Source organism: Anabrus simplex, chromosome 3 (assembly GCF_040414725.1).
Source record: "Anabrus simplex isolate iqAnaSimp1 chromosome 3, ASM4041472v1, whole genome shotgun sequence".
NCBI classification, from domain to species: Eukaryota; Metazoa; Arthropoda; class Insecta; order Orthoptera; family Tettigoniidae; genus Anabrus; species Anabrus simplex.
In genome coordinates this window covers 112,198,702-112,222,067 of record NC_090267.1, presented here as the reverse complement: position 1 = coordinate 112,222,067, position 23,366 = coordinate 112,198,702, and the positions used below count along the sequence as shown (strand labels likewise).

Sequence of the window (23,366 nt, the reverse complement as noted above, 5' to 3'; positions counted from 1 at the left end):
TAGAATTTTCTTACAGCAGAATTGTAACTATTATTACCTTATTATTTATTAAATAATTTAATATTGTTTGTGAAAATGGACTAACAATGCTATTTACATTTTACTAGAAGAGCTTTATCACCATTCCTATAGTCAACAGTCCTCCAAGTGAAGTGTAACCTGGAATGATTTGATTTCAACCCCCTTCTTGTACGATTTTATAGCATGTAAAAGAAAAAATCACAACAAACACCTACATCGCCAGTTAGTTCATTACATTGATGATTGTACATATTTCCACGTCAGCGATGCCGTTGACGCACTTGGCAATAACATTTAAATACGTGAATATCTCTATTATTATAGCTCGTAAGAAAAAATATAAACAAAAATAAGTTATAACTATATGAATAACTAGAAATAAGATATCGTTTCTTATTTAAAAGTTTTATACACAACTAATGTATATTGAGAGGAGTAGCCGCGTGTGTTAACGCGCTACAGCTACAGATCAAGCTCTGAATTCGTCGCTTAAGTGCGGCCAGTATCCAGTAATCGGGAGATAGTGGGTTCGAACCACACTGTCGGCATCCTTGAAGATGGTTTTCCCGCGGTTTCCCATTTTCATACCAGGTAAATGCTGGGGCTGTACCTTAATAGAGGCCACGGCCGCTTCCTTCCCATTCCTAGGCCTTTCCCATCCCATCGTCGCCATAAGACATGTCTGTGTCGGTGCGACGTAAAAGAAAAAAAACAAGCTCTGCATTCGAAAGACACGTGGATCGAGTCCCACCGCTAGCTGTCCTGAGAATGATTTTCTGTGGTTTTCCCCTTTTCACTTCCAGGCAAATGCCGAAGAAGTTCTTATTCATAGGCTACAGCCGATTCTTTCCACCTCTTTACCCAATTTCATTCACTATCATTCATTTCATCTTTCATTAGCTCCTCAACTGATGTTGGCGTCAGAAAGGGCATAGGGCCGTAAAAACATGTGCTGTGCGTTCGCATCCGGGAGATAGTGGGTTCGAACCCCACTGTCGGCAGCCCTGAAGATGGTTTTCCGTGGTTTCCCATTTTCACACCAGGCAAATGTTGTACCTTAATCAAGGCCACGGCCACTTCCTTCCCATTCCCAGGCCTTTCCTGTCCCATCGTTGCCATCTGTGTCGGTGCGACGTAAAGCAAATAGCGAAAACGAAGTAAAAACATGTCTAATAAATTCAACTCACCTCATCTCCGGCCCCGTAACAAGAAACGATACCACAGTTCTGTATGTGTCTACCCGTTAATAGAATGTCTACACGGTACCACCGCTCTGTTTTAGATAGGCCTATAACTAATATTTCCGAAAATATTAACTTGGAAGTCTGCGAAAAATACAATAACAGCGCCTTCCTCTGTTTAACAGAGCCCAATTTCGGACGGCCCCCTCGGGGAGCTTTGGAAATCTATTTTTCTATGGATCTTGAGGATATCAGGTTCTCTGGCACCAAGCTTTTTAAATCTCTGCCTCCTGAAGTGCCTCATTATATTAATGTCTATTATCATTCGTAAACACACACACGCACATATATACACACACACACATATGTCGATATAGCTTGTAAACAAGAGTGTCAAGGCCGTTACTCATCCTGCACACAAATACAATAATCTACAACTCATCACAGATGGCCATGGAAATGTAAACAGGGAATTAACTGTGAAACGGTGAAGTAACTTATATGCAGATTAAAGTCTCGCTGAAATAGTGAGCCAGTGAGCCAATGCAGGTGGGATTTTTGAAATGAAATGCCATATCCCTGTTGTTTGGATTCAACACAAAACCGGAGATCCAGTACCTATGATTACGACATAAAAAGTGAAGTAAAACTACAGACTTGCTTGCTTGTTTTAATTGTTCACGAGTTGAACAGTCGACTAGAAAAGTAGGCAGGGCTGATCATTCACGTAAAGTACGAGGAAGACTGCAGAAAACAAACTGCGATAAAAAATAGTTTGTAAATCGGGGAATGCTACCTGCAGCCATCTTGGAGACTTCTAAAATGGTAGGATGTTCAAGAAACGACTCCAGTTTTCTGGAAATGCAGTGTTAATTTCTACAATGATGGTTTGTTTGTTTGTCCAGCCCTTGTCCCGTTTCCCTACGGGGTCGGGTATGAGGTGAGATGAATTTGTCGTGGCGGTTTTTTTTATGACCGGATGCCCTTCCTGACGTCAACCTCATCAGAGGAGTTAATGAGAGATGAAATGAATGACGTGATATATGATAGTAGGGAGAGGGTGAAACCCGGTGCCGGCACATAGCCTACTCCTGTCGAATAGCACCAAGGGGTCTGCTCAAGGCTTAACGTCCCCATCCGACGGACGAATCACCATCAACAGCGTCATATGCCCTCACTCCATATGAGCACTGCGGAGAGGTTTGGAATTTAATCCAGGCTTTTGGCACGCAATCTAGTGATTAGAAATTGTATACCACCACCTCCCCTACCCTGCCGGCCAACATTCTGATGGTGAAAATTTTTTCGACCAACGGGACTCGAACCGGCTAACCTCGGTGTTAGACCGTTTTAGACTTCAGCGCCTTAACGATCATGGCCACCAGGCGGGCTAATTTCTACAATGATGGTGTTGTTAATAAAATGTTAAACTGGTAGTAAGTCATGTACCGCTCAATCTACTGTAAACCGTTGTATTAAGGTACTGGAAATATTTAACTTCTGTGAAAATCTATGGGACCGCATTGTAATTATTACGTTACGCAACTGGTAATGGATTATATGAGGTTATGCAATGATGAACCGGTAAATTAGATACAGTATACCTGATAAGTACGTGTAGCACATCCTTTCGCCCTGGTGACGGTGGCGATGTGAGACATGGACTTCACAAGGCACTAGAAGCAATGAGCAGCTATGCTGGTTCATAACCGCTGCACAGCCTCCCATTATGTAAGGAGTCTGTTTGGAGCAGGGTTCAGTGCGTGCACATCCCTTTCGACAGCATCCCAGATGATCTCAATAGGATTGAGGTCGGGTAACCTTCAAGGTCAGGCAAGAATCCTCATGTCCGTGGCTTGTTCGATCGAACCAATCGGCCATAATTCGGGAGCGATGCGGTCCGCGCATGTACTGTTCGCCGATGAGGGACGTTCGTGGATGTATGAGGGGTTTCATTTCGTTCCATGTGAATGGTTCCCGTACTATTACATTCACCAAACCTACCTCACCACCATCTCTAATTCGATTGCTCATCGGTGTATTTTGCGAACTTTGTGTGAATATCTGAGTAACTGCGTTAGGGTCTACTATGTTACAATTCATGTAAATTTCGTATGAATTTCTATGTGATCGCTTGTAATTACTGTACATTTTGTTTCTTGCTTTTATGTATTCACTTTTTATTCCTTAGTTATCTTTTTTTTACAAGTTGTTTTACGTCGCACCGACACAGATAGGTCTTATGGCGACGATGGGATAGGAAAGGGCTGGGAGTGGGAAGGAAGCGGCCGTGGTCTTAATTAAGGTACAGCCCCAGTATTTCCTAGTGTGAAAATGGGAAACCACGGAAAACTATCTTCAGGGCTGCTGACAGTGAGGTTCGAACCCACTATCTCCCGGATGCAAGCTCACAGCTGCGCGCCCCTAACCGCACGGTCAACTCGCCCGGTCCTTAGTTATAATGAAAGTTCTCGTTCTCATATAATTCCTTGTAATTGTTTTCATCTGAATGTTGGACGTAATTTTTTGTTATTATATAACTTAGTGTGTGTTTTCACTGCCACCGGGATATCTCTCGGTTACTGCCGGGCTGAGTAGCTCAGATAGTAGAACGTTCGTTTTCTGTGTCCAAGTTGGTCGGTCACACCCAGCTCAGTACGTGGCATGTGAAGATGCTTACGCCAGCCTTCTGTCGGTGAAGTTACTAGTACATTTAAAATAAAATCCCGCGGGACATAATCCCGGTACCTCACTATCTCCAAAATGTAGTAAAAATAGTTGGTAGGACGTAAAATCCACAATATTATTATTCGAAATAAAATTTCAACATATAATATTAGATCAGGTCGTGTTTAATACATACAGTATGTGCCGAAAGGACGCCAAGTACAGAACAAAAATGGCAAAACGGATACCAGTAGAATCCGAATCCAAAACCTTCCAATTTCGCGTCGAATACTCTTACCAATTGATCGATGGTGGCCTAGGTTATACTTTTGTTCCGTTGGAAAGGATCTAAGCTACAGGGCAGGCACTACTGTCGTCATAACTATAGAGTGCGTGCAAATCGCCTGTTGTGGGCCAATTCAATGAATATTGAATTTTTATGACCGCATTGTACTTGAAATAAACTTTGAACTTATCAGATCGTGTTCAGAACATATAGTATGTACCGAAGTACAATCCAGTTGTGCAAACTCAATATTCATCAACATTATTATTATTGACATTATTATTATTATTATTATTATTATTATTATTATTATTATTATTATTATTATTATTAACAAAAGTAGTATTATTGGCTTTACGTCCAACTAATTTTACGGTTTTCGGAGAAGCTGAGGTGCCGTACATTTTTCCTGCGGGAGTTCTTTTACGTGCCGGTAAATCTACCGACACGGGGCTGATATATTTTAGCACCTTCAAACATCACCGAACTGATCCAGAATCGAACCTACCGACTTGGGCTCAGAAAGCCAGCGTCTTAACCGCCTGAACCACTCAGTCCGGCTTCTTCTTCTTCTTCTTCTCATCATCATCATCTTGTCCGATTCGTTGGCTGAATGGTCAGCGTACTGGCCTTCGATTCAGAGGGTCCCGAGTTCGATTCCCAACCGGGTCGGGGACTTTAACCTTCATTGGTTAATTCCAATGGCTCGAGGATTGGGTGTTTGTGCTGTCCCCAACATCCCTGCAACTCACACACCACACATAACACTATCCTCCACCACAATAACACGCATTTACCTACACATGGCAGATGCCGTCCACCCTCATCGGAGGGTCTGCCGTACAAGGGATGCATCCGGCTAGAAATAGCCACACAAAATTATTAATCACCATCATCAATTACAACGTAGCTGAACATAACAAAAAATGCTCAATGGCAGACTCGGCAGGACCACGCACGTTTCAATGAACCCATTCAATTATCCACTTGATATACCGTAAACTTCACTTACTATTGTCATGCGAGCTGTTTGAAAAAGTAAGCTACGCAGAGCCGAAGAGAATGAGTCAGTGCTAGGTATCGAATATTTTTTGGCAGCTATCTTTAATAGAATTTACACTATCTCCGGAGACACTCGCCTATTTTGTCCTCCCTAAACTAAATTTTAAATTCTGCAGATGTTATAACTTCAATTTTCACTGACACGGGGATCACCAACCATCCAGACAGCAACGTCTAATTTCCTCAATGCACGTTCCACGAGACAGTGAAGCGACGTAAATAATATAAAAAATCGGATGAGAATAACAGGAGACATCAGTTATCACACCTACGACTAGATATGCAGACAATACAAGTGTCTAGAAGGACACTAACTTAGCTCTGTCCGTCGGAGAACAATGCTCCAGACACCCTCCTTGATCAGAATGTGCATAAATTAAATCTGAAGGTACATTACCTACTCCAAAGGTAGACGACCTCGTAAACAGTTGATGGGGGCCCGACTCACCTGTAACAAAACAAAACACATTTAAAAGAAGGAAAACATAGAAGTTCCAGTGTTAAATTTACTTCATGAATGAGGCAATGGCAACCAGATAGTATGAATTATCAATTCTGTTGCATTCTCTCTTTGTCATTTGGGTCATCGTAAGACTGGTTTGATGAACACCAAACCACCTTATTCTATGCTCATTTTTCCATGTCAACTTAACTACTATATATAGGCTTTTTGAGCTTATGCCATGTCTAGAAAATAAGGTGAACTACTTTACGTTTCGCAGATCATGTTTACAACTACGGGCTGTTAAAGCACCAATGGTAACATTACTAGATACTATGTCTGATCTGTTCGTCATATTTATGCCTTGGTCTACCCCGACTGATTTTACCACCTCCAATTCCCTCTAACAAGTCCTGGGTGTCTTAAGTCGTGTCCTGTCAATCTCTCTTCTTCTGGTCAAATTTCACCAAATTGCTCCCCTCTCACCAACACGATTGAGTATCTCTTCATTTATGATCCGATCTACTCATCTTACCCTCAGCATTCTTCAGTAATACCATATTTCACCAGCTTCAAATCTTTCTAAGCTAGCCATTATCCAGTTTCACTTCCCCTCAATGTCACGCTTCTCATAAACTTCTTCAAAAACATGATTAATATGCACATCTATATGTGAGGTGAGCAAATTTCTTTTTTTAATAAAGGCCTTCCTTGCTTGTGCTAGTCTACATTTTTGTCCACCTTGCTTCAGTAATCTTTAGTTACGCTACTACCCAAGTAACAATATTAATCTACTTCTTTCTAAGACTTCACTTCCTAATCTAATATTTCCAGCACCACCTAACTTCATTCGGTTGCTTTCCATTACTTTTTATTTCTGTATTTATTTATTTATTTATTTATATCTTGTGCTTCTTTCCCATGATTATATCCATACCATTCAGCAGTTTCTCTAGAACTTCTGCAAACTCAAATGAAATAACAATATCAGCGAGAATCTCAGAATGTTGATTACCTCTCTTTGAATTGTCACCGAGCTCGATAGCTGCAGTCGCTTAAGTGCGGCCAGTATCCAGTATTCGGGAGATAGTGGGTTCGAACCCCACTGTCGGCAGCCCTGAAGATGGTTTTCCGTGGTTTCCCATTTTCACACCAGACAAATGCTGGGGCTGTACCTTCCTTCCCACTTCTAGCCCTCTCCCGTCCCATCGTCCCCATAAGACCTATCTGTGTCGGTGCGACGTAAAGCAAATTGTAAAAAAAACCAACAAAAAAAGTGTGTCTTCTCTTAAAAAGCTAAGCAAACCCATGTCCATGAAGGCCCAGAAGGCCCTTGGAGGAGTGAAAGGTAATGGCTTCTACTATCTGTAACCTCGCCACTAAGTGGGATATAATAATAATAATAATAATAATAATAATAATAATAATAATAATAATAATAATAATAATAATAATAATAATAATAATGGTTTTACGTCCCACTAACTATTTTTCATGGTTTCCGGAGACGCCGAGGTGCCGGAATTTTGTCCCGCAGGAGTTCTTTTACGTGCCAGTAAATCTACCGACACGAGGTTGAAGTACTTTAGCAACTTCTTTTTTTCTTTTTTCTACAAGTTGCCTTATTTCGCACCGATACAGATAGGTCTTACGACGACGATGGAATAGGAAATGGCTAGGAATGGGAAGGAAGAAGCCATGGCCTTAATAAAGGTACAGCCCCAGCATTTACCTGGTGTGAAAATGGGAAACCATGGAAAACCAAGTTCAGGGCTGCCGACAGTGGGGTTTGAACCCACTATCTCCCGAATACTGGATACCGGCCGCACTTGAGCACCTTCAAATACCACCGGACTGAGCCAGGATCGAACCTGCCAAGTTGGGGGTCAGAAGGTCAGTGCCTCAACCGTCTGAGCCACTCAGTCTGGCAAGTGGGACAGAGTAATTAGCTTTATGCTCGGCCGCCTTTGCTCCGGGAACTAACCGGATCCTCATTTTTGGCGTAGGCGGAGTGAACCGCAGGGTTATGTGCCTCTCGAGAGGTGAAAATTTCGTTTCTTACATATTTCGACTTCCTGGCGGGGAACTGAATCCACGTCATTTCGCGTGAACAAAGCACTACTTTCCGTCTCGGTTAGGCAACCCTTTGTCCCTTCTAATACGTTTATTTGTTTACTGTTTGCAATGACACCTTACTACGTTTGTGTGGGGTTGCCAGTTGCCATAGCTCCCAGGCTCTCGGATGTGGCCAGGAGTATGAAGCCGAATGCCCGGCCTGTCAACACCCCGTTATTCTATTGAAAATCCACTCGAAGTCGCCGGGAATCCAACCCGGCACACTCAGGTTCGGAGCCAGATGACAAGACTTCTGCATCAATACACCCTCTTTTCAAGTACAATGATCATTTTTATTCTAGTAAACTGAATAGCCGTGTTTTAGTTCTCATCTGAATGGTAGTAGCCTATCGTTTCCCACTCAACGTTTCGGGAAAAGGATAAATAAATCAAAAGAGTTGTGTAACCAAATTTCTGCGGTGACCAACAAGAACATTCCACAATGCTACAGTTGAAATGAGCGGTGACAGTCGACTGATTTAAACAAGTAGAATTTGTGGTGACGGAAACCACTTGAAACCGCAGTTCGTTCTTGTTTTCGTTTCATTTTTATATAAGTTTCGTGCCACAGTTGAATGTCATCTTGGACACACTGGCGACAGTCGATAGATACATAATAGCTGACTACTGCACATCGACTGGCATTAGGAAAATAACCTTGCATAGCCGTGCGAGTGCTTCAATACAATGCTAAATGGTGAAAAATATACAATTAATAACTTTTATATTATTGTTTCTACGTCCCACTAACTACTTTTGACAGTTTTCCGTGACGCCGAGGTGCCGGAATTTTGTTTAGCACGAGTTCCTTTACGTGCCAGTAAATCTACCGACGCGAGGCTGGCGTATTTGAGCACCTTCAAATACGACCAGACTGAGCCAGGATCGAACCTGCTAAGTTGGGGTCAGAAGGTCAATGCCTCAACCGTCTGAGCCACTCAGCCCGGCGAAAATATACACCATTCAATTTTATTTATTCTCATTCTTTTAGCATAAAGGCATGAATCATCATCATATTCTTCTTATTCTTATTCTTCCTTTCCTGCACCTTGGCGGGGCCGTACGTGCATACTGGTCCAGTCCTCCGTGAAGCCAGCACTATGCGGAGGGATGTATTCATTAATGGATGTTTCTGTGGTGGTTGGTAGTGTGTTGTGTCTGCACATGTATTGGTGTGTACAGAGATACACACTAACACCCAGTCCCTGAGTGTGAGGATTTAATCAACCGCGGCATAATTCCCCGACCTTGCCGGAAATCCAGGGAGCCACGCGATCTGCGGGTAGCATGCCTGCCTCTCACCCGGGCACGGATTTTTACCTGGGTCTGAGGGCTGCTTCGAAGTCCACTCAGCCTACATGATCATTGATCACAAATGAGAGATATCTGACGGTGAGATAGCGGTCCCGGTCTAGAAAGCCACGAATAATGGCCGTGAGCAACATACATCACCTCGTAATCTGCAGGTTTTCAGGCTGAACAGCGGTCGCGTGGTAGGCCAAGGTTCATAAGGGCTGCAATGTCAAGAGGTTTGTTTTATTGGCCAGAAACAGAACCCGGGGTCGTCTGAACCAAAGGCTGTGACGTTGGCCATTAAGCCACGGAACCGAACAGCGTGACAAAGAAATTGAGTAGAAATAGGCTGCAATGGTTACCCAAAGAGAGGTGAGAACTGGATAGAATGGTGACCCAAACAACTGATATTGTACTGAGGAGGACACGAGTGTCGCAATGGCTGCTGAAGAACAGCATAAAGAGTAGCAGAAATATTACAATGTCCTTGCTCGATACCAATGAAAGCACTGAGGCACGCTCCCATCTCTTGCAGTACATTCACCACGCATTAAACAGTCGATAACTCCGTTAGACGAGTATTTCACGCGACCCTATGAACTCACCATCCGTTACTTCGCTTTATACCGTTTGACTCGTTACACAGCTTCATGCAGGAGCTTCACAACTCTTAAGGCTCCCAAGAAGCCAATTTACACAATTGCATATTATTAGCATCGTCCGTGCATTTATCGGCTACTCGCAGCTGCGTTTCCACGAAAAGAGCGGCCTTGGTGACCTGTGATCAGCGCGGGTGCAAGGCACGTTTTGATGATGATGATGATGATGACGACGACGACGACGACGATGGTGATTATTATTATTATTATTATTATTATTATTATTATTATTATTATTATTATTATTATTATTATTATTATTATTATTATTACAAATGTTGGGCACAGAGGAGAGACTTCTCATACATGGTGGAGTTACGGGTGCGAACTGTGTCGCACAAAGTGGACTTACACCAACCCTATATGGAGGGATGTATTCTCTACTGCGTCTTTCTGAGGTGTCTGGTAGTATAGTGTGTTGTTTGTATATTAGTTGGGACAAACGCTCAGAGGAATGAACCAGATACGATTAAAATCCCCCAAACGACCGGGAATCGAACCCAAGACCCTTCCAAACCGAAGATCCCGACGCTGACCATTCAGCCAAGGAGCCGGTCAAAGAGAGTTACAGTATATATCAAGGAAGCCAAATGAATTAGGGGGCTGTCACACTGGATGGATCGAACGACTGCGATCGAATGACTGAATTTTGACTGGAAGCATGTCTTGATATGTCTATTATTTTGGTGGGTGGGGTCTCTCACCAAGTGGTATGAAGGAGAAGAAGAAGAGGAAGAAGAAGAAGAGGAAGAAGAGGAAGAAGAAGAAGAAGAAGAATATTTACAACCTGTTAACATCCACTTAATAAACACCCGAAAATATTATTTGAAAAGACAGTAATTACGTCCCAAGAACCAACATTATTAGAAATATAAGCATAAATTTTAATGAAGCCTTATAATTATTTAAGCCACTGTTGTGAGGCTTTTGTTGCAATTTTCTCCCGGTCTTCTTTTTTTGGGGGAGTCAAGAATTCTGGCTGCAATGGTCTATAAATGGCATCACGTATAATAGGAACAAATCCACCGATTGTATTGCGTGCAATCCTAAATCTGTAAGATGCAGAGATGTACGAGTCATCAGTCACTCAGAAACCTGTAAATAAATAAATAAATAAATAAATAAATAAATAAATAAATAAATAAATAAATAAATTTCTCCTGTTAATTGTAGTACCTTCAAATTATGTATTAAAATTGATGTACATAAATGCATCCATTCTTTTCAATCCTTTCCTTATCAATACTTTATTAGGAACCTGTAGAATGCAACGAAACGTACCTGCCACTAATCTTTTCTTCTGTATATTTTGCCATGGGCATGTTAGTTGTTTCGGTAGTTAACTAGACCTTAAAAATCATGAATAATGAATTTAACAACAGTGTCAGCCTTTACTCATTACGTATACTTTTCCTGTAATTTGTTTGCCTGATGTCTATTAGTGGCTACACTTTTTCCACTAATTCCTTATAAGTATTGATGGACATTCAATAGTAGTTCCTGAATTGTTCTTCGTCTTTCCACAACGAAGGCACAAGTTGGTGGAATTCTCCAAGGCTCTCACGTTTAAGGAAAATTTGCCTTGTCCACTGCGATCGCCTGGTTCTTTCTGGTTCACACATTAGAATAATATCTTCATCTGAACTATCGTTTTCACAACACATTATTTCCCGCTCGTGAATATAAATACGTCTGTAGCGTGTACGGCACTGGGCGGGAGTATCAGCTGTTTCCGTGCAGTCAATCCCTTTCGATCGATGACGGGTGTGACAAGGTAAATGAATTTAGTCGTTAGTACTCGATGGCAGTTGGTTGCTCTTGATCGTTCGATGTTCTGTGTGACAGGGGGCTTGGCCAGTCTATATCTTTCGTACGAATTCATTACGCTAATTATCAAACATGTTTCAGTGATTCTTTTGTCCTGCTCCACGGCTGAGTGATCAGGATCTTGGAGGTCCTTGGGGTCCCAGGTTCGATTTCCGGCCAGTTCAAGGAACTTTAATCTTAAACGGTTTTCCATTGGTTCGAAGACTGGGTGTTTGTGTTTTCCCCAACTTTACTGCAACCCATACGCCACACATGACAGTAGCCTCCACCACACAGATACGCAGTTTCCCCATACACGGCAGACTATGCCCACCCTCGTCAGAGGGTCTGCCTTACAAAGGCTGCACCAGTCTCGCAGAAATTATAACTGTCCATACATTGATTAAACACATGTACCAGGCCAAGGTAGGTAAGGGTTGTTCTGTCCGAAGGCAGGTCCAAACCTCCGCAGAGGTATTCCTGAGCCGGAGTTTACGTGCTGTACCAGGCCAAAGATAATTATTAATATAATAAAACATTTTTAAATATTTAAAACACGAAGATAGCTGAATAAACTAAACAAATTAACATTAAAAATACGAAACTAAGATAAAGATATTTAAATACCCCGTTTCTCCATTTAGGATGACCCACTGTTTCCCACAGCAGTTAAGGAGTTGTAATTCTCTCTCATTTACGTTCTTACTAAATTGAGTCAAATTAAAGGGGCACCGAAAGTTCAAATGACACTAATGCATGAAACATTGGCGAAAATTGTATGAATTTCACGCATGACGACAACCAGCATCCAGCCACCAATGTTTAGGGAATGCACTTTGAGGTAAAAAATGGAAATAAATATCATTTGGCCTTGACATTTTTGGGTTTATGTCGTGTAAAAGAGACAAATACAAGGAAGATTGTACAAAATACCTAGTAATTTCATGCCCTTGGCTGTATATGCTTGTATGTGACTTTTGAATAATTTGGGATCGAATATAACACTAACTCCATTGCTGCGTAACTACGATTATGGGTCTGTCAAATAGTTCGGCAGTGAAGAGTTAATAATAATAATAATAATAATAATAATAATAATAATAATAATAATAATAATAATAATAATAATAATAATAATAATAATAATAATAATAATAGTATTGTTTTTACGTTCCACTAACTACTTTTTGACGGTTATTTGGAGACGCCAAGGTGCTTGAATTTTGTTCTTTTAAGTGCCAGTAAATCTACCGACACGTCATATTTGAGCACCTTCAAATACCAGCGGACTGAGTCAGGATCGAACCTACCAAGTTGGGGTCAGAAGGCCAGCGCCTCAACCGTCTGAGCCACTCAGCCTGACGAAGAGTTAGGCAAGGTTGTGGTTAAGTGGTTGCATTTTTTGGATGATCAAGTCATCCTAATAATCTACCATGGTTTTATAATATTATCTTTATCATCATATTGTGGATAGTTCTCCATAGCATTCCTCACTTTAAAACAGTGCTCATCTAAGAGTGGATGGGAGATACAAATTCTATTAATTCTCTTTTTCTGCAGCTCAGAAAGCCTAGCACCTCTTAAACAACAGCCAGAAGAGGGCGTTTACACAACGGTACTTGAGCCCAGGGTCAAGGCTACGAGTTTCATTGGAGTATCAACAAACGTAATAAAACTGCCAAAAAACACAAAAAGAGATTCAGGAAAGAAGCACGCTGCGATCACGAGGACAAAACAATTCGCGAGTACTCATAAAAAATAAAGGCACTGTTTGTTCACGGATCGACTTTAAATTCCCTTGCTGTTCCCTTGCCGATATTGAGACTAGTGACTCGCTATGTGTAGGAGTGGATATAAATAATAATATAATAATAAGAAATAAATATTACAGACGACATCATGGAAAATCGTGGAGCTTTTAGAACCAAAGTAGCTAATCATAAATTTAGGGAGAAACCAAAAAAGACAACTGGTAGGAAGTGGTCGACAGAACGCAAGATGCAACACAGTGCATTCATGAAGAGATTTTGGGAGGATAAGAAGGCACAAACCATCAAACCAACTATCAAGTTCAAACGCGCTCTATGAATGGCCATAACGAAGGAAGAAGAAGAATAATAATAATATAATAATATAATGTTATTATTATTATTATTATTATTATTATTTTACGTCCGACTAACTACATTTTAGGGTTATCGAAGATACCGAGGTACTGGAATTTTGACACGCAGGAGTTATATTTGCGTGCTGGTAAATCTACTGACATGAGACTGATGTACTGTAATTATTTGAGCACCTTCAAATGTAAGCGGAATAAGCAGGGATCGAACCCGCCAACTTCAGCTGAGAACGGCAGCGCTCTACCACCTAAGCTAAGCCAGACACTACGCAACGTACTTAGAGGCGTTTGTTTCCCTTCCTTTGCACCCATACTTCTTTCGTTCTTTTATTTCTCTCTGTAATATCTCATTTTCGTGTGTTTTGTTGTATTTTGGGTGAGTCCATGACATTCCAATTTTTTAGTATACAATTTCGTTGGCTTTTATTTAAGATTCCGTTTTCCGGTAGGTACTGTTTCAAAGAGATTTTTAAATTATTATAACTTAACTCCTCTGATGAGGTTGACGTCAGGAAGGGGATCCGGTCGTAAAAACTCGTTACGAAGCTTAACCTTTTTTAACAGGACCCGTAGAGAAACGGGGCAAGAGTTCGACAGACATACATTTATTATTATTATTATTATTATTATTATTATTATTATTATTATTATTATTATTATTATTATTTTGCTATTGTCTTTACGTCGCACCGACAGATAGGTCGACGATGGGATAGGAAAGGCCTAGGAGTTGGAAGGAAGCGGCCGTGGTCTTAATTAAGGTACAGCCCCAGCATTTGCCTGGTGTGATAATGGGATAATGAAAGCAATAAAGCAAGAAATATACGGCATTATATCCTCAGTGGTGAGAATAATTTACACTGATCTTCAGATAATAGCAATCTATTATCAGAATTAAAGTAGGTACCATTTCTTCATGACTGTTGGATCTAACCAGGTAAACGTACACAAGACCTTGTTATTTTTTTTCTTTGGCTAGAACAGGGCAACAAATAAAAAGTCCGATAAGTAATTCAGGACAGAAAGAGTTATTATAACCTCTGCACACACACAATGCATTAACAACTTGGCCCCGTTCGCAGACGAGAAGGTAAAAAAGAATAAGAATCTCTCTAGTAATTTATAGACTTTACACAATTTTAAAGCGAACAGCAGCCAACTCTGGCCTATTTCCTACACTAAGCACTTCACACATTAACAGCCTACTTCACCTATGAGTTATGACGGAAGCTCATAACAGAGAAGCTATATAAATAAATTCACGAAGATGATGGTCAATTCAATGAATAAGGCCGAACGAGTATACTTTTTAACACAAAAATTGGACGGATTCTTGTACGGAAGAATCAGCGTCAAACTTTGTACATACTTCGTGCTATTTGTGAATAAATACAATGATATCGATTCCGGGTGTTCCAATACTGCCATTATAACCATCTATGGTAATAGCTTGTCTTACCTGGAATCGGATTTTGTAGGAACGGGGAGAGGCAATGAAAAGTTACCGACACTTTTGCCGGTGCTGTCGCGCTGGTTGACTTGGGAAATGCTAGCTTTATTCCCGAGTGTCGGGGGTAGACTGCGCAGTCAAGCAGCGCAGCGAGCATGGTTAGCAGTAAGCGTACGGAATGTATGTTTAGTGGAGTTTTTGTTGAGCGCGCGTTATTAGTGTTGCTTTCCGACGCTTGTTGTTGAACATTATTTGTGTTAACTCTAGTATGGTGACGTACATTACTGGACAACGGTTATTTCTAGTTGAGACGTCTCCTCGTTCCCCCGATTTAAGTGTCTGAGATTTTTATGTGTCGATAACTTTAAAATAGAAAGTTTCCAAGAATAATACATGTGCTCCTCAAGCCCTGAGGAATGAAATCAGACGACTGATTCGTGAAATTTCGCAGGCGGAGGTACAAGCGTTTCGGATTGTTTTCCGTCATTGCAATGTATGTATCGAGAACGATGGACATCATTTTCAACAACTGCTTTTAAGATCTACATTAGTTTTGAACTTCATTCTTTATTAACTCTTAACTAACAATGTAAATCTACCGTAATCGAACTGAACGCCCGCCCGTGCTATCACAGCTTACCGGTGAGTCTAACAGTGGACTGCGAGCAATCTGTTTCCCCCGACGTCCCCTGAATAGTGAGCCAAATTTTCGCTGCGTCTCCCTGTAGAATTAGTCAGCATATGCAGTCCTCAAGCTTGTGCCATTTCTGGCCTAATGGCCACTTACTGTACATGGACCAAGAAATAATCATATCCATTTCAGAGATATTCGAAAATATATTATTCATCTTCATTAACAGATTCTGGGACCGACCCTGTATCTGTACGAAAACAGAGGGGCAGTGATGATTATTATTGAAGAGGAAGCACAACTGGGCAACTATTCTCTATTAACACTAATCAGAGGGAAAGCGGAGGGGTCCGACACTTCGAAAAATGAAGGTATCGGCTAAAGAAAGAGAAAAGCCACAAGGGCGTGAAAATGAAATATTTCCTAGGCCTCGAATGCTCTAATACCCTAAGGGTCTGAAGAGAACAAGAGTTGACCAAGGGAGGTCGTATAGGATAGATGAAAGCCAGGAGCCTGACACAAGTACAATGAAGCAATGCCAGGACTCAGCTAAGGGCTCCGTGGTAGGAAAACAGACTCGTAAATCGGCTGTTCAGCGATTTTCTTCTTAAAATAACTCAAACAACAAAGTCAGTTTCCGTAACCTGAAAGACCAAGAAGCCCATAGAAAAGCTCTGTAACCGTAACAGTAGATCTATTATTAACAGGATGTAGATTTCTCAAAACAATTATTGGGGCACTATCGCTGATATATCACCAGCCCAGTTCACGATTTTACTGAAAATGCGCGGCTAAATATCCGTGTATCAATTAACCAAGAAGTCTCAATGATAACGTGCTCCTTCTCTTAGGAGACTTTTTGTATCAGGAAGAGTTCTTTGATGACAGGAAAATAACAGCTCCTAATATTAGGCAGTCATGTTTTTTTAAGTATTAAAGGCAATGTCCGAGACTATTATTTTAAGGGATGAAACAACTGATCTAAAAAAAATCACAAAAAACCAAACTCCCAAACCAAACCCCATGCACAACAGCCCCGTAGAGCCTTGGCCTACTAAGCGATCGCTGGTCAGCACGAAAGCCTGCAGATTATGAGATGCCGTGTGGTCAGCACGACGAATCCTCTCTGCCATTATTCTTGGCTTTCTAGACCGGGGCCGCTATCTCACCGTCAAATAGCTCTTCAATATTGTAATCACGAGGCTGAGTGGACCTCGAACCAGCCCTCAGATTGAGGCAAAAGTTCTTGTCGTGGCCGGGAGTTGAATCCTGAACCTCCGGGTAAAAGGCACGCACACTACCCCCTCGCGGTCAGTTCAAAAATAGTCGCAGGTGAAAGAAAGAAAGAAAGAAAGAAAGAAAGAAAGAAAGAAAGAAAGAGGTTACCTTTTTGACATTTGTAAGCACGAGGGTATCGGATACAGAAAAAGAAGGACCATGAAGACGGGGAAAAATACACGCTGGATCTCACAAACCAAATAACGTCAGGTTCGTAAGAGAACAAGAGAGCTTAGGAAGATCGGGTAGGGGAAAGGAGTTCACACAAGTACGTCCAACGTTTGGATCAGAGAGGGACCCTGTCTCTTAAGTCGTGAGTTTCTGGGAAATAATTATTACTACAGCCCATCCAAGTTAAAGGAATTTCTTTATCCGAAGTAGATAGTATTCGGTATCTATGATCTTGACGGCAGAATGATGGCTACAGTAGTAAATTACTAAAAGTGAGGATCAACGGTGTACTGGTGGGACAGAGAGAAAAGACAGGAGTACTTTCTGATAAGTGATAACCGAATGCCAATCATCTGAAATCCAAGGTGTATCGGACAGTAGTACAACCAGTTGCGCTGTACAATACAGAATGCTGAGCTGCAACCGTAAGTGCAGGATACTCCCTACACAGAGTGGCAAAGCGAACACTGCAATATACTTGGCCACAGCACAAAAGACACAATCAGAGATACGGGTATGTTCTCAGAGCAGTATCCAATAGCGTTGCAAACTATCGCTATGTAAACTGTAGAAGAGCTCCTAGGCCACCAAAACAACATCAGCAACCATCACCAAGGAGATGAGAATTGTCCAACTGCGACCAGAAAGTCTACCTAATAGGAACAAAATAGCGTCCACAATTTTTTCGAAGTGGACCCTGTCTCAATAGTAAACCGCTACGAAGAAGAATCGAACTTCGACAGGTCGAACCTATTTTACTCGATAACAGATCGTAATTTATATTCCCCGAATAAACTTCCCATAATAACATATTTTTCTCTAGAATTCTTCTGTACCACTAATCATATATAACTGCCTCGGAGGATAAGCAGTAATGTGTCCACCTCATCACTGCGGCTCGATCTCGGTTGACATAATCGATTATCGTAGGACGGTCAAAATTCATGGCACTCTGTATCATTGTTGTCGGTATGTTTAAGATCTTCGGCGGCGTAATCAGCGTTAACCGACAAAATTAAGACATACTGGGCTATCCCTCCAGTAGAATTACACCTTCATCGCTGGATAGAAGCATAATCGGAATGTCGAAATTGGTAAGCAGACCGCCTACCTGGCACCATTTCAAAAGGTCTGCAACTTTGTACCTGAGGCCATACTATTATTATTATTATTATTATTATTATTAGCTAAAATCATCCTGTTACTGTGTTATGTCTAAATTTATATGATAAACTAGTTTTGCTGCTCCGTACTGTGGGCTAGCTCTCTCGTACCATTCACATCATTTTTAGGAAAAAAAAACACATTGTTGGAGAGACGGGAGTTTTTCTCATCACTACTGAGGTACGATATTCCTCAGTTTAGAGTAAGATGAAGCAGGAAAAAGGCTATACTTCCTTCAAATCATTGCAAAGAAAATGCTAATTAATTTCGTGCGGCTATTTCTAGCCGGATGCAGCCCTTGTAGGGCAGACCCTCCGATGAAGGTGGGCGTCATCTACCATGTGTAGGTAACTGCGTGCTATTGTGGTGGAGGATAGTGGTATGCGTGTTGTGTGAATGGCAGGAATGTTGGGGACAGCACAAACACCCAGCCCCCGAGCCATGGGAATTAACCAATGAAGGTTAAAATCCCCGACCCGGCCGAGAATCGAACCCAGGACCCTCAAATCCGAAGGCCAGTAGGCTGACCATTCAGCCAACGAGTCAGACAGAAAATGTTAAAACTGTGTAGTACAATATAGGCAGTATAGGTAGTCGAATTGAAAATGAAAATCCACAGCCTGTTTCCAATCATTAGACCGAGTCAGGAATGTAGTAAATGAAGCCCCATTTAGCGGCAAGGACAGGAATTGTGTCGACTGCCGAAGCCTGTCGCACTCCTCTGGGGCAATGACAAATGACAGATAGATGAAATGAAATGATACCGGAGAGTGTTACTGCAATGAAAGATGACAGGAAAAAGCGGAGTAACCGGAGTACCCGGAGAAAACCTGTCCCGCCTCCTCTTTGTCCAGCACAAATCTCACATGGAGTGACCGGGATTTGAACCACGAACCCCAGCGGTGAGAGGTCGGCGTGCTGCAACCTAAGGCACGGAGGCTCTCAGGTAGTACAATGTATTATTATTATTATTATTATTATTATTATTATTATTATTATTATTATTATTATTATTATTATTATTATTATTTCCCCTCACTTAATAAACTCCTTATATTTTTAAAAGGTGTAAAATATTTTTAAAAATATATGTTTATACACGTAAATAAAACCGATTTTCTGAAGTTTAATGTCCTGTGAATTAAATGTAAATCCAGGGAATATTCTTAAATAAAGTAAAAGAACTAGTCCCTTGTTCAATATCACTTCTATGAGGCGTAATAAAACAGAGTGACGTGGGTTGCATGTGCACCGGAAGAAAGCTTAGGCAGTATCTGTCTGTTAGGTCATCAAATGCTGAAAACAACACAAACACCCAGCCCCTGAGCCATCGGAATTAACCATTTAAGGTTAAAATCGCCGACCCCGCCGGGAATCGAACCCGGGACTCCCTGGACCAAAGGCCAGTACGCTAACCATTTAGCCATGGGGCCGGACGATTAGGCCGTAATAACCATGATATTGTTAATAGTCGATTTCCGTAAAACTCCTCGGTACTCTTGCAAGAAAACAGAATGTTGCGCATTGATGTCACGGTTACTTGCTCAAGTGAACCTAATGGTTGACTTAATTTAGCTTTTTCTTCTCGAAAGTTGTTTTGTAAAAATATTTGAATGCCACTTAAGAATGTGTTACATAATCATTAATTGATTTAACTGTGATCAAGTTTTAATTTGATGGTCATTTTGTAAATAAAGCATTTAATTTCTTTTGAATTCAGCTGTGGCACAAATCTGAGGCATACTGCTGTCACTGAAAACATTTACTGAAAATATTCATGGGACCAGCAGCATTAACTGCGGACGTTTACGTCGGTCATCTACCATCAATGATTGTATGGATGGTTGCAATCAGCAATATCTGGTGTGGATACATTATTTGAGTATATGAAGCCATGATGATTTCTATCGTGCAGAGAAAGAGTTCTTAACTTACGGGTCGCGCCGTGGCTTTCAAAATGCGTTACCGTAGCATCGCGAAAGGAGGGAAAACGCACTTTTGAAATGATAAACATTTCCAGAACTACATATTTAGAACTACTATTACTGATGATGATGATGATGATGAATTCGCGATAATGTCTACAATCTGCAGAGTGAAGAGTACTGGTTGCATATGCTTTTACTGAGCATCGAAAAAAGATGTAGCGTGTTTGCTAGAATAAGTTTAGTGTTGACTATATTATACATAATCTGTACAAATTATTTATGTAATGTCATTAATTTAGCAGTTTATAACTTCAGAATAGAACCATGGGTCGCGCAAGTTGTTGGCTAGGTGACAAAATATTGTTAAATAAGGTTAAGAACTCTCTTGCCTAGCATTACGACAAATCAGTTTGCAGACAGATACAACAAGAAATTATCATGCGACGAGGAAATGGGACCTGAATCCACTACAAAGAAAAGTAAGCAATAAAGCGAGAAAGAATCTCTTTCTTGTGTGGACAACGGTCGCGAAAACCTACTTAGAAGGTAGGTTCCTCATCACAAGTCGATGTTAACTGCCAACACCGCACTCCCTGAAACGAGGTACTAATAGCATATCACACCTTGAAACACAGCGTGTTTGTTCTACATTGCCAGCGCTTCTCAAACAACATCTTACGAGGTGCCGATATACCTGACGTTTCTCTGTTCTATTTTAAGTGAGTTGCATGGTACCAACTTAGAAACGTGATGCAAAAGGTTGCATTAATTATCGATCCCGATCCTGATACAAAACCAACTCAACTTTCAGCACGCAACGGACCTCAGGACATAAGTCGGGTTTTTTTCCGGCAAAGATGATGGAACAGAGCTGAATGGTAGACCCACCTGTTAATGCGCCTCGTGGGATCTGCATAAGACAGCATAGTTACAGTGCCAAGGAGCATGGTAACAAACTAGTGTGTTATTATGAAGGTGTGACAAATGTGTATGTGTACAGCTTTAAAATAATTATGTTGAAAGTTCAGCTTAAGGAAGATTAAACGTCTCAAGTCCTATTATTAAACAGATAGATAATGCCTTTATTTTGTGTAAAAAGGGCTCCAGGTCCTCACTTACTTTTGACCACTTTACACTATACATTTATAAATACAATAAATATGAGTAATAAATACTGGTCTAATACAAAATTGTGCATGATTGAGATATTGAAGCCACTTCCTTTCCTTTGCAACAGCGTTCCACTCGTTATTTGGGGACAATCAAGCAGCCATTAGCCGAATCATAATAGGCTCATACAACGTGGGGGGGGCTGAGTTGCAGTAGATGTGATCGGGTAAGTTGGTTACATGAATCATAATATGTAACGGGAGGGGAGGGGGAGGGGTGCTGAGTTGCAGTTGCTGTAATCAGGTAAGTTGGTTACATATTATTTTAAGTAAGAACGTGAGTGAGGGTCACATGCAAATCGCCTCGCGATTACATTCTGTCAAGGTGAACGATATAAATAAAACTACGAGAATTTTCTCCTCGAAGATTTGTCTCAGTAACAATATTCGAATCAGTCCCAAGCATGCGCACTTGGAAAAAACAGCCATGGATTCCGGCAATTGCTTTAGCAAGTTCTAGACAATTCAGTTCCAAATCAGACTGGAAACAAATGGACTGCCAACAAATAGGCCTTATGGTGACGATGGGATAAGAAAGGGCTGGGAGTGGGAAGGAAGCAGCCGTGGCTTTAATTAAGGTACAGCTCCAGCATTTGTCTGGTGTGAAAATGGGAAACCAGGGGAAACTATCTTCAGGGCTGCCGACAGTGGGGATCGAACCCACTATCTCCCGGATGCAAGTTCACAGCTGCGCGCCCCTAACTACAAGGCCAACTCGCCTGGTACAAGAGATTTTTAATGTCACAAATATGATATGCGTGCTAAGAGTACTGCCCGACCGGCTTCTTGGCTGAATGATCAGCGCTGTGGCCATCGGTTCAGAGAATCCCGGGTTCGATTCAAGCCCGACGCGGGAATTTTAGCCGAATCTGCTTAATTCCTTCAGCTTTGCGGACTGAGTATTTGAGGCGTCTAGTATCAAAACCGGCCAAGTCACTCAAGGCATAGTTTTCAATATGGACGAAAAACCTGTAGAGACAAAGCAATGATGGTCAGAAAAGATTTTTTTTCACAGTTATATCCTTAATGGTTTAATATTTAAGTTCCGTTGTTTTGAGAAATCTAACTCATAATTAACCCATCTTTTTTGTTAATTTAAATTTTGACTTGGCCGTTTTTGTTGCAATTTTGTACAATTTCACAAGGTATGAAAGTAAATTTTTCAGTTCACCACTTGGAACAATATCCACGTTACAGCACACAATAATGACAAAATACGAGCACACCGGAAATAGGATTGCTTTGGCGCCAATAACGGTAAGAAGCCCGCGAATACGTAAATCAGTGTTGCATACGAACAAAAAACAAAATATTATGACTTCAAAGAATATACATTACGAGGAACGATTTTGCCTACTGATATTATCACATTGTTGCTTAATGTAACAACACAAGGTTCCAGACAATAATGCTGCATCATAAAGATTGTCGCTCGTTCCTTGACTTGGCCGGTTTTGAATTCACTGGCTGCATGACTTGGCCGATTCTGTTGCACGACCGAGAATTCAGTGCTCTATAACATGAAGACATGGACGATTTTAAAGCATATTCTTGTTTCACCTGATAGTGCTATACTTCTACTTCAAATTTATAACCTTAACTCATTTTCGTACATTTTGTGACTTGGCCGGTTTTGATACTAGACGCCTCATTTATCTTCTTTATCTACACACAACACATCGTACTGTCAGTCACCTCAGAAACATGTAGGCCTAGTAGTTGAATGCATTCCTCCACAAAGTGTTGGCCTCAGGAACGGAATTCGACCGTTAATGAAATGAAATCCACAACCTGTTTCCAGTCATTCGACCAGGTCAAGAATGGAATGAATGAAGCCCCCATCTAGCGGCGAGGATAGGAATTGTGCCGGCTGCGGAAGTCCGTCGTCCTGCCTGATAGCCAACCATTTTAATAGATACAA

General features: G+C 41.2%; 1 protein-coding gene across 7 annotated transcripts in view; it reads right to left on the bottom strand.

Annotated features, from left to right (window-relative positions):
* Window positions 1-23,366, bottom strand: part of smash (smallish) — a 321,926-nt gene that overhangs the window by 182,208 nt on the left and 116,352 nt on the right. For 5 of the 7 annotated variants that reach the window (XM_067142671.2, XM_067142675.2, XM_067142678.2 and 2 more), the window contains exon 2: window positions 5,615-5,665. The exons of 1 other annotated variant lie outside the window; for it this stretch is intronic. The gene's annotated coding sequence lies outside the window, so the exon portion shown is untranslated. The remainder of the gene's footprint in view (window positions 1-5,614; window positions 5,666-23,366) is intronic. One more of the 7 variants, XM_067142673.2, reaches the window with a different exon arrangement.